This window comes from Apteryx mantelli, chromosome 9 (assembly GCF_036417845.1).
Source record: "Apteryx mantelli isolate bAptMan1 chromosome 9, bAptMan1.hap1, whole genome shotgun sequence".
Classification (NCBI taxonomy): domain Eukaryota; kingdom Metazoa; phylum Chordata; class Aves; order Apterygiformes; family Apterygidae; genus Apteryx; species Apteryx mantelli.
In genome coordinates this window covers 6,862,552-6,875,615 of record NC_089986.1, presented here as the reverse complement: position 1 = coordinate 6,875,615, position 13,064 = coordinate 6,862,552, and positions in this window count along the sequence as shown.

Genomic DNA, 13,064 nt, shown 5'->3' with positions numbered 1-13,064 from the left:
AGTTGCAGACATGTAGCAGAATAAACATTTGTGTAGTGCGTGACTCACATAGAAACAAAACTGTTCTTGCAGTCAAAGCTCAGGAAAACATCCTAAAACTCCTTCGGCTTAAGCAGCTCGGGATACCCAGTGTCCGCTCAGCAGTGACACACGGCAGCTAACCGCAGGGGCTGCGCCGTTTTCTGAATTCGGCTTGCGCGCTGTTTGAGCAGAAAACTCGGTGAAGGCAGCGCAGCTTTCCACCGAGAGGCTTCACGTCTCGCCGGAGGGTGGATTCGCATTTTTAACCCCGCTAGCTGCTAACGCGTGTGCTCTAAGAGCGTTCGCAGAGGAAGCCGGGGAGCTCTGCTGCCTCCCGCTCCCGCCAGCCTTGCTGGCGCGGCAGCGGTGCTCCCCGGCAGCCGGGCGCGCGGAGCTGCTCCGAGCCTTCCCTTTGCCCGCGGAGCCGCAAACGTCAAAGCCTCTCGAGCGCCCCTCGAACAGAACGAGCTGCTAAATCAGCAGCCGAGGCCCAGCGCACGCTCACGCGGTGCATGCCAAGCTGCTGCGCCTCGTTCGCCTCTCGATCCGACGGCTCCGTGAGAAAAGGGAGCTCGCTGCGGCGCCGAGACGCCTTAGTCATTTTGTTTGTTTTTTTTCACATGGCTACTGTTCTTGTTGTGTTTTTTCCAAAAGCTGCGTCACGTGTGCTTAGCATTCAGCTCAACTGGATACGTCGGATGAAAAGGCTATTTTCTCTCCGCTGATGAAAAATAATTGAATCCACTTATAATGAACTCGGATGCCAAATAATGAAACTCCATTTATGTGGCCAGGGCTCTTTACCGAACCCCCATTCCTCGAAGGGAATGTTTTATGTGCATTTCCACCCGTTTAGCTGAGATCAGAATTTGGCAAATCCGCTGTACTTGAAAATGAAAGTTCCTCATTGTCTCTATACCAGTGCAAAGCAAATCTGTAAAAAGAAATTATAAAGAATAGGAGCGGTTTAATTAGCAATCAGTGCTATTTTCAGAAAGCCCCAAAAGGCGTTGCCAACGAAACCGTTTATTTAGCACACAGTTTTTCCCAGTTTTCTCTTTCTTCTGCTTTATTATTCCATTACACCTCACCACACAGTTTGCTGCGTCTCCTCTTTACCTTCAACCTGTTTAAAGTCATCTGCTGCAAATTCTCCAGGAAGCTGCCAATTCTGGCGCAGCGCTGTAATCTCTTCCCTTGAAAACTGTAAGGGCCTTGTTAAGTAGCGAAACGGTATAAGGCAAACATTTGTATTGTGTCTTCGTGACTCCTGCAGAGATAAAACTGTCCGTTCACTTCAAATACGGGAAGATGTCCCTAACCTTTTTACGTGTAAATGTTCCGGATAATCGGTATATTTAGCCCAAAGTCTCTGTATGACCTCACACGCCTGTCTGGAGAATGTCAGAACTTCGCACTGGAAGATAAGGAAGAAGCCTCAGCCCCAGACGAGGAAGATGTGGAAGGAAGGGTGGGCAACACTCACTGCACATGCTGGATTTTAGGAAAAATAGATTTATCACACACTTTTTTGAGTCTGACTGCTTAAGCCTAGGCATTTTTGTTTCTCTGAGCTCTGCTGATGTGTGAGGAAGTCAAAACCAACCGGAAGGGACGTAGTTTTTAAAATGAGCAATGTGCTTTTTCTGAGGCATCATTAGCCTGGGCAATTTTGGAACTCTGGAAAAAACTAGCTTAAATTTGGCCACACTGTCACTGTCTGTCCCCAGCCCTGTATTTTCATCAGCCCGGATGGGCTCTAATCCAGGAGCAGGCTGCATGCGATCAGAGACCGCCGGCTCAGTAGAGCTGTGGGACTTCACGGGATCTTTCAGGGAGAGGTTCCCACGTGTGAGCAGCATCTGCTTTTGGTGTCATGCAGGAATAAATCTCTATGTCTTCGTGCACCATATTTAAAAAGAATATCATCAGCAGGTGTATGTGTCAGGGTCCTGAGTGCACTTAATGACCCTGACCAGCCTCACCTGGGGCCTCCACCACACCCTGCCATAGGCCCTCAGGGATCCATTTAAGCTCAGCCCATGACTTTCATCCCTTCCCTAAGCTGTGCTGGAGGAGTGCTGCTCTGCAGTCCTGGCTCTGGCCCTGCCTCCTGTGCGGACCTTGGATGTGTGCTGTGGTTGCTGTCTCCTGGATGGAGCCCTTGTGCATAGTGCGCAGCTGGTCTCCAGCTTTGGCCTCATCTCCTTTTGCTCCTGCCTGGACACCTCAGGTGGCCCCGGGTTTGCTGCTTTCTGTGTCTGGGGCTGCTGATGGACCTGGCTCTGGCTGCTGTGTCCAGGCCCTGTGGGACTATGCCCTGCTGGTACCTGCACTGGGGTCCCCCTTGTCTCCCTTCCCTGAAGGAGCAGCTGGCCCTCACTGCTCCTCAACAGCATGTGACAAAACTGGGTTGGTTTGCATGCTGCTTGAGTGGGTTGCCTTTCTAGGAAATCACAAATACTTTTTCTTAAGAACTGGAAGGTGAATTGCTTAAATTGGAGCGGAATTGCTCCAGACTGTCTTACTGGTGCCAGCTCTGCTATTTCTGGAAGAGCGGCTCTTCATTTGTGTAAGTAGAAGCACATGAGTGGATCCTCTTTGTGTCTTATGCTCAACCCAAGTTCTGAGAAACAGGAAGAACTTGTGACTTTGATGCTAAACCAAAGTTAATGGGTTCTGATTTGCATGCGGTCTGTTTCCTGCCCTGAGACTGTTGCTCTGACACGAGCACAATAGCTGATTGCATAGTTTTGTGGCGATCGCCCTGCTATCACGAAAAAGGGATTAAATCTTGCAAGATCTGAACTCATTATTTTTTATATTAGGACAACTGCTGTTAGTAAATATCCCTGTTATAAGAATGGACTGTAACTTTCAGAGAAAGCTAGTAACTCTAGTTCACAGAAAAACGTCAGCCCACATGTCTTACCAGCTGAAGCAGACAGCTACATGAGTAAATCCTAGCCGGTCATTAAAAACGCACTGTAGACTTAGGTGGCAATCTGCTAAGATTGAAAGATGAAAGTGGAGACACCTTCGTTAAAGTGCTGTGTAGGCTGAGGGGAACTATTGTTAGTATATCTATGCTAATCTGGGAATGAAAAATTCAGGTGGAGCCAAGGGAAGGCTGGGAAGCTGTCTGGGAAGTTGCCTCCCTTTCTGGATATAGTCTGGGTGGGAAAGCAAATGGGTGCCTGGACACTGATGCCTGGACACCGGTGATCACAGGAGAGCCAGCACTAGGAAGACCTGCAAGATTCACCTAACTTGTTTTTCTTAGACTCTTTTTTAAGTATCAAAATATTGGCATGAGATTCTAACTTACCGGCATCAGGCTGATCTGAAATGCAATATGTGACAAGGGGTCAAGTCCCTTATTGCTCTAGTCTTCCTTTGGGGAGCACTTAGAGGTTAGACTATAGCTAGCTAGCAGTCAGGTTAACTAATGCCCTGGTTGAAATCCCTCTGGTAGGTGTTTTATTACTAATAGCCAGGCAAGGAACAACTTGGAGGACTTATGGAGGGAATAGATGAAACACACTGGAGCTCAGCTCTAAGATAATGAGGGGGGAAACCCTACTTGTTTTTAGGAACAAGGAGGGATTTTTGAGGCAGGAAATCCTCAGTAGCTTGAAAAAGTAAGGAATATAAAAATTAAGGATGGAAGATGGTGACAGTGCTTGGTAGCAAAATGGTACTTCAGAGCAATAGTCCAGTGAAGCCTATATGCAGGAGCCTCCCATTTTTAGTGTTTTTACTGCAGCTAAATAGGGCTCTGGCAGAACTTCTGACTGCAGCTAGTCTGGCTTCAGGCAAGAGCAAGGCTGTGGGCTTCCTTAAGTCAGTACTAAAGAGGGTATCTGCTGCTGATTATTAATCAGCAAAGAATTAAAGTGCGAGGGTGAATAAGCGTACCTGCTTTTTAACACAAATTAGTCACCGCATCCTGCAGTCTGGCTTTTGAAACTGCTGGTAGCTACAGATAAGTGTGTCTGCAGATGAGCAGCTTCCTCCATGCCTTGCCAGCAGCTGGGATCAGACTGGCAACTCTCACTTGAGTTTCAAAGAAAATTGCATAGCACTTAAACCAAAGCGATGCTGGAGAGGTGCAAGCACTATTAGTTGTTGCTGTGATGAAGCTAATCCAGTCCTAGGGAGGATAAACGGTTGCTTAGCAATGCTTTAACAGTGACTAACAATGCTGTACCAGGCTTTTACTGTTTACTAAGACTTTCTACTAGAAAACCTGAGCTAGTATTATGTTTTTTCTTCTGTTTTTTGTAAAGGTCTCTTGAGAAACTGTCAAACTCATCACATATAATGAACAGGCAGCACTTAGCAAGCATCTGATTGCTGATTATGTGTTGATTTTTGGCTGGGCCTTGTTAAGATTACTTATCTCTCTCTCCTTTTGCTAGGAGTTCTTAAATTAGTTACAGGGATTAGATTATTTAAGTGCTTTTCGTATAAATGCCTCCTGGTCTGATGTTTATTTTTTCCAAACTGCCCCAAGGATGTGACTTGTCCATGTAGAAGAAACAGAGCTTCCACTTAAAGTAGAGGTGTACTGGGGGCAGTGCCTGAACCAGTCCAGAGCCACCTCTTGCGGAAAACTGTATTACGGTTTTTGCAAATAAGTTCTTTAAGCAGGCAAGGTGCATATTGTTGTAGCTAATATTTCCTGCCAACGTAAGTATTAAAGCTCTGCTCCTTGCTGGAAGGAGGCTGTGTGCTGTGCACTATAGTCATAATTTCCCTAAGATGACAAGCTGACAAACTCAGGGACCATGTGCTCTATTCTTCATATTTTTGGGATATTCAGCTGAAAAATATGAGCACATGCCAAATAAACTGATCCTTCTCTGCTTAAGTTCTGAGTCAAGGCTGTCACTGTAGAAAATGTGTAGTAATACTGCGGGGAAAGGAAAACGCATTAAAGTTGAGGAGTGCATCTGGATTCTTTAAGCGTTCCCCCTGGCCGCATCTACACCGTGGAGCCAGTGGTATCGGGGGAACCAGTAACAACATGGTAATCCCCAGCAAAACAGAGCCCACATTTTAACTGTGTCCAGAGACTACTGTGCTAGCGAGCGCCTCGGCATGACTTCACCGCGCTGCCGCGGCGATGAGCCCCGCGCGCCTCGCCAGGCCTGGCTGCGCTGCTGCCCCGGCTGGGAGCAGCGATCCCGTTTAGCCCTAAAGGTGGGAGTGCTGAAGGGCTTGGGGCAACATGGTGCGACCAGAGCAAGTTAGGTCCTGGCTGTGAGGACAGACATGGAGGGTGGCAAAAGCGGGAGGTGGGATCCATGAGGATAACAGAGGAAAGGAGGCTACATGTCTCCATAGACTTTGTCAAAAATGCGGAGGGCAGCATCTGGTGGAAGCGGGACACCTCCCTCCACTGCATGCAAATGTCTCCTGTTGCCTCCCTTTTAAAGAGGTTATGTTGAAAATGGTCCTTGCAAGAGCAGGCTTTCTTGGGCGTTTCCTGGGCCAATAATGTCTTGTCTTGCAGAGAAGGCAAAATTCACTTGGGCTTGGATTTCCACACACTTACAACCAGTGTTCGTATAGTCAGGTATAAGCCACTTACGGAGTTTTCACCTCAGCTCTGCAGAAAGCAGCAACTGAATGGCAGAACAGGGTGTTGTGGCATGACTGCTGGAGATGTGGAGAAACCCACCTAGGTGGGACATAGCAGCAGTGCAGAGGGTTCGATGTGCTTATAACAGGGTATCTCCTCGGCTTTGCATGCCTTCTGCAGTTGCAGTATTGACTGCTATGAGATGGGTTGTATCTCTGGTCTTGCGAACACCGGTGCAATTAATCCTCTGCTGAATGCTGTGTCCTTCAGTCATTTATCTCCCTTATCTGTCCAACTTGGGAATGAAGAGGGATATAAACTGAACATGTTTCTAGCAGTTCCTGATGCTTGCTCTGTGTTGAGATCCTGCTTTTGTTTGCCACAGGAATTTATTTATCTCAGATTATTTGGCCAAGATCCTGAATTTCTTGCAGCTCTGCTAATTCTTCCAATTTCTTAAATTTTAGTGTGCTTAGAAAAAGTGGGTTCAGTGTGTAGGAATTGAGCTGGGAGCTCCCAGCAGAGGGTAGTCACCTCGGTTTAAGGTCTGGGGTGCAACCTGGTGTGGTTTCATAGACCTTTGAGAGCTGGTGAGCTGTGCTGTTGGCTCAGCTGCTGAAACTGTACTGTGAGTGTACCTCATCCTGTGCCTGCTGCCCTGTCACCTGCTCGTCATCGGGTTGAATCACCCGGGGAGGCTGGTGGTGAGAGCTTGTGCAGTATGAAGACAATTTTGCCTGTTGCCTCATGTCCCTGGAGGGAAAATGAAGAAAGCACTTTCTCAGTTGTCTTTAAATTGATATTCTAGCTATAATCTGAATACAACTGAGGTGGAAAGGAAGGAAGAATGGGAATGTGCTTTGAAGCCAAAATTCGTGTTTTAAGTTGTTCCCAACTGTATTATGGATATAATGAACGCCAAAATCTAGTTCCAATGCTGAATTTAGTGGAGATCATTTGAAATCTGAATTCTGTCCCCATAAACTGTGACTAGACAACAGAAAGACAACAAATTAATAAAGGTCTTGTTTGGTCTTTTATGAATAATGTCAATTAGAGCCTAAAGGACAACAAAGAATTAATGCTGACATTTCTGAGCTATTAATATCTGATTCTTCCAGAAAAGTCCTGCACACTTATTGAAACTGGAAAGATGTGTCTCACTTCAGATTTGAACAAGGCAATTTTAGCAGTAATCTCAGCACTGTTACTGTAAGATGTGAGCTCAGTGTATCAACACAGCCATTTCACTTAGTTTATTGCTGGTATTTTTATAAGGTATTCAGTTAACTATCTGTGGGAATCCTTCAACACTCAGAGCTATTTCAGCACATCTGCTTTTAGATGGCTGCATGAAATCTGAGGTTTTGGTGCCTTGTTGGTATGTGTAGACTAATAAAATCCAATATATTCATCCTTTCTACCTGTTTTTTCCAAGCCTGTCTGGCTGACCGCCCTCTGTGCGTGCAGACATTTGACCCTGAAGGTTTATTTGAGGATTTTCTAATACTCACTTTTATATCTGGCTGCAATCAGTCGGAAGCTTTTATTACCTGAATGCAAGGCTGTGCTACCTCTCCCTCCTGAGCTCAGCGGCTGTGACAAGAAGGGAAGGCCGCAGGATAAGAGCAATATGTGTGAGACTTCGCACATTCCCAGCAGAACAAACCTCCTGGGAAGGAAGATGACAATGGCACACTCCATAAAATAAAACCAGATGCAGGCCAGGTTTTCTGGTGCAAATCCTCTTGAGAAATAAACGATGTTAACTTGAGAAATCTTATTTGGCAGAGTTTTTTCTCTGCTGTCTTTATCCTTTTTTGAAACATAAAGAAGAAAAACGCCTGCCCTTAGCAGGGGGGGGGTGACAATAAGCATCATGAAATTTTGGTGAAGTGCTGGATGCTGCCTGAGTCTTTTGTGTGAATGCTAGTCATCACCTGTTGCACTTCAAACTCACCTGGCAATAGGGTTTAGAGGTTGATTTTTAAAATAAAAAGGAAGGGTTTTTCTCCCAAGTATTTTAGGAAAATGTGATGGACATGGTGTTTTCAAGCAGGTAGGCAAGGGAGGAAGGCAGGCATGCTCTCAGAATACTTTTTTCCAGGGAGCTCCTGCCTACACAGAGAGGAAAAAGGCTTCGTAGCAGAGGACTAGACTTGCAGGGAGGGATTGTAATCCCGCAGAGGGAGGGAAATGTCTGTCTAGTTTTTTGTCTTGTGCTAGCCAAGCGAAGTTTGTCCTGGAGCATGCCCGCAGGCCATATGCCTGTTACGTACCTCTGTGCTGCAGCTGGGGCCTGGGCAGGGTTGGCGCCTGCGAAAGCCCAGGACGGGAGGGTTTGGACGGTTCAGTGAGCTGAATCATCTCGCCAAGGGGTTGAACAAGCAAGGTGCGATGCAGTCAGGAGTACTTGCCCGGGGCTGGCACTGCCTCTGGCAGTGCTGAGCTGTTAATGTGACTCAGGCTCCTCACGAAACCTCACCCTGAGGCACAGCCAGGATGAGGAACAGAAGGGGAAGACCAGGACACTAGAGGTGAAGTTTCTGATTCAGACCAGGATACAGCGCTTAGACTCCCAAAACCAGCAGGCTGGTCAGAAGTTGGTTGTGGCATGCTTTCATCTCGTCCCTTGGGAACCGTAGGCATGCTTCAGCCATACCATGAGAGATTTCCCGTTGCCATCAGGCAGCTGTGTTGGGTTTTACTGTGAAACCAGATCAGTGAGGTGGTCGAAGCATGCTACCTTCCGTCCTTGTTTGGGGGCTTTTTTCTCCTGGGGAGTTTCAAACTGGCACATTTCTGTGTCACTTCTACAAGCCCAGCTCAGAAGACTGATATAAAATCTTAAACTGTCTTTGCACTGACAAAATCTTTCTGTATGACTATATGCTAGTTACAAGAGGTGCCTGAGACATATTTGCTGAAGTTATCTGCAAGTTTAACAAAGGTAGATACCCTGGCCTAAGGATTGCTTTAGAGCTTTGTGATATCAGCTTCCCCCCCCTGCACATACATCTTGGAGATGGATCTCTTCAGTTTAGCACATCTGAATTGTGGGCAAAAAAGGAATTGCTGAGGATTTATTCAGCCTAGCTAGTCAGACTGCTGACAGAGGAATACAGGTACATTACTTCCACAGGGCAAAACTGCAACCCAAATGCAGGAGACCGACTGTCACTGATGTCTATGTTGTGAGAAAGTTTCTCCTTGTCCCCTTTGCCTCTGCGGTGACCCTGTAAGGATCTATTTAAGCCTTCTGAGCCAGGCCTTGAGCTAGTCCTCCCACCTGAGAGCTAATTCTACCTACTGTTCTTGTTCCTGCTTGCCACAAGGCACCTGGTGGTAAGAGCAGTGCCCCTTGGGGGGGGGGAATTGCTCACCTTGATCCCTCCTCTTGCTGCGGACGGGTGTTACTGGAGCTTATGGGAGTTTTCAAATTGGGATACAGGCACCAGTGTCCCAAACTGGCCTTTCCTCCCTCCTCCATAAACGGGATTCAGCAGCTGCTGCCCCCCTGCAGGAGACTGGGGGTGTAATACCAGTGTTTCCCAGTGTCTTGGCTTTAGCCTCCAGGCTGCGCTCGGCTGTCCCGGAGCAGCGGTCAGTGACCGCCCAGGAGACTGTTCTGGGCTCTTTTCGGCCAGTGCCACCCTGGAGCCTCAGCCCAGGCCTAAAAGCCCTGGAGAGGGCTGGGATTTCAAGCTCTTCCTTCCCATACCTGCTTTTTTCCTCCTTTGCTCTTAGTTCTCCCCGTCGCCTGGCTCAGCAGCTGGGGCGCTGGGTGCTGCTGTGCAATATGGGACTTCTGCCGTGGACGGAGGCTCCAGTAACTTGACAGTGTGGCTGGGAATTCATCCTGGGAACCGGGCACCTCATAGCCAGGCACTCTGGTATCGGCCACGCGGGCACCTTAGTCTTCAGCTGGATCTGAGCTTCAGAAAATGGGCTGAGCGTTAGCTCAGCTGAAGTCAAAGAAGTCCAAGAGATTTCAGGGGGATTGGATGCATCTCAATTTGTAACTTGCAGGAAAGATAAAATCTTATACCGGCTTGGCAATTTGATTGTTTATTTAATCTAAGAAGTAGGTGCATTTGTTTATCTCTGAATATTCATCAGGTTAGTCGCACAATAGTGAAGTGGCTTTAAGTTTTCAGACTGTGTATGTTATTGCCACAGTGCTTAGAAAAAATATAAAAATACACACCTTACTTCAAAGGCATTTTACAAGAATCGTTTTCATCAGACTTCATCAGCTGTTGCCTTCAAAGGAAGGGTTTTCTGTTTTAAGAAACCATTGCTATTAGCTAATGTCTTTACTTTGATCTTTACCAGCAAAATTGTTTCTGCATTTTTTTTCTGTAGTCTTTTTTCTCCACATAGTTTGGCATGCTCCCTTATTTGTCCCTGGATTAGTTTCTGATTAATTATTAGAGCCAGTTACAAAAATTGCCATCCGATATAAGCGCAGGTTTTGTGTAGCTGTAGAAGCAGGCAAACACTGTCTCCTTTCATGTGGTTTGGCTTTTAAATTGCCCCACAGGCAGAAGATGAGGAGATGAACTGATTCTCACCGCTGACTAGCATTTGTAGTGAGGTCGGATGTTAAAACGAAGCAGGAAGTAGTTTGTCAATAATAAATCATTAGCAGGTGTCCGGCGGTGGGAAAGGTTGACGGGGACTTCGGTGATGCTTTCTTCTTTGTTATTAGTACCCACGCAGTAGGATTAATGTCCAGCATTTTCTGAGGCGAGCCAAACATAAAAGCTTGAACTTGAATGGAAATGTTAGAAGTTGCTCAGAAACCAAACACTTCAGCCAGACTGGTGAAGGGAGTCTAGGAAAAACAAACTCCTCGGGGTGAGGTATGTTCTGAAAAGGGTCTGGAGTATGTGAACTTGGTAACCTTTCTTTGCGCAGAGAAACACAATTATTCATACACTTAAATGTGCTCCTTAACTGCTAGTCTGAGTCCACGTTTCCAAGTCTTCTGTAAAATTTGTAAGCACTGTGTATTTGGTAACCGCAGCTTCCTTAGCATCTTTCCTGAATTAGGATTATTTGGCTTCCCTTATTTACGTGATGCACTATCACAACTAGCTCTCCATCTGCGAGAGGAGCGAGTGGGCTCCGTTCAGGTCTCCGCATCGAACACAAGCGTCGCTGCAGTCGGATCTAATCCTCCCCCTGGTAGGCAGCTCCTGCAGGGGGGCGAATACGTAAGTCCTCTTCCCTGAAGCCTGGATGGAGGGTGCCTGCTGCAAGCTTCTTCCATAAAACTTCACACTGTTAGCATCGTTCCTGCTTTACCATTTTCAGCCATACAGTAGCTAGGATATTTCAATGGGCTACTCAAAATCTGCTTTGTCCCAGTTGGAGCAGGAGTTGGCAGCCCTTCATTTTTGCTTTGCTGTTGCAACCAGTGGCAGAGCCAAACTGGTGACAGTGGCAAGGTGCCTATGGGGAATGCTTGGTGTGAAAAATGACCTAAACCAAATGCAGCCTGGAGGCACAAGGATGGCCTGCGGAAAGCTGGTGTGCTGCTGCTTTCCTCCTGACTTGATGAACAGAAGATATCATTGGTTAGGATGACATATCTAGTGTTACAGTTATTTTTCTCTCAAACCACAAGCAAAATAACCCATGCCTCCATGCTGTTTAGATCCTGATTTGTTCAGCTAAGGAGGCATCACATTTTTGAAGAGCTGGAAGATGACAGCAGCCTGGTAGTGTCACTTGGATTTGCTGCTGCAAAATCTTACAGGGCATCTTCATTACAACTCCTGCAGCATTAATCAGAAAACTCATTGGTGGGTGATGACAATTCAATAAGGAAGTGTGCTGAACTGAAATGCAAATTATGTTTATAGGGAAAATAGTTCTTATATTCTGCTGCCCATGCAAACAGAACTGCCGACCAGGAAACCAAGAGATTACAGAGGTTATCAGGCAGTAGTATTCTGGTTACCTGCCATAAACTAGTCAATTCACATGAGCAGACCATCACCCAGGGTAATTGTCTGCCAAATGCTTACAGAATTAGATTTTAATTGTGCCAGCTGCTCTGTGCAGATGGACGCTTCCATCTACTGCAGTCAGATGAGAGACAGGAACCTGTGTTTGAGTTATTTTGTTTTCTGAAATGCCACACATTCTTTCATCCTATTTTGGTAGGAATCTCTCAAAGTATCTCTAAGTTTGATCAAATGAAATGATAGTTCAAGGCTGTGGTTAACCAAAACCACTGGAAACAGCATTACTATTTCTGAAAATCTAAGTAACATTAATGTTTCCATAAGTATCACATAGCATTTCTATGCAATTTAGAAACTGTAGTTCAACTAGGAAATCTGAAGCTGTAGTACAGACTTACATAGATCATTAGATATCAGGGTTGCCAGACTTTCCCTTGCATGGAAGAGATAGTATCTTAGCATAAACCACAGTTATTGCCTCTCTGGGCAGAAACACCTTAGGAGGATAGGTTGGCTGAAGCTGCAAGGAACTTTCTTTTCTAGGTAGGAAGTAGTCAAAAAATCTCAGCAGCAAGATAAAAGATTGAAGGATGTTGATGACCTTAAGTCATGGAGATTGAAGAGTGGGGAGCAGACTAACAAAGAAACAGCTGTGCAGGAGACAGAGGGAGAGCTGGATGAATGGAGGTGGCGGACTCTTCAACAGTGGATAAATCAAAGTCAAGAGCAACCCATAATCAATGACTGTTTGGAGCAATGCTGCGAGGTGTAGGAGTATCCAAAAAAAACCTTTGATATAACCCCAAGAATGTTCTGTAATGGCTAGGAAATGGAAGAAGAAAAACAGACGATGGTTTGTTTTCTCATATTTATTTTGTACTCCCAAGTAAAGGTTAGTTTTGAAGTTTTTTAAAATCTGTGCAGCCTGTCTCTACTGTGAGCTGTGTAAAGAACCTCTGAAGAATTAACTAGAATAAGCACACGCTCAGCTTTCTGGAAAAGAATACGCTTAGGAACATTTAATGCTGGTGGTCAGGCCTCAGATGTGAAGGGTTATAGGAAGGGGTCTCATGCCTGGAATGTCAGTGCTGAAGTCTGCTCAGATCTGTTGAAGCATCAAACGGGTTATTGAACTCAGACTCAAGCGTGTGTGCTGGCCTGATACACAAAGATAAAAGTTCTTTTAAAAGAAGTAATAAAATAAAATCTTCATACCTTGTTTTGTAAATTAACATGTTTTCCAGTGTAGAAGTATGAGCCAGTGTTTAAGCAAGCAATGGAAAGTAGTCTCATCACTTCAAAAGACTTGATGCTTTTAATATTTAGCATTAAATGTATAATCTTGAAATCTCTGCCTTCTATACTTAAGCTCAGCTGTACTCTAACATGGCTGACGGCTGGAGATGAAGTGGAAACAGTTCAGGAAATGAAATACACAGGTTTACGGTGTGGTTGTAATGCAGATTCACCCAGGTCATAAT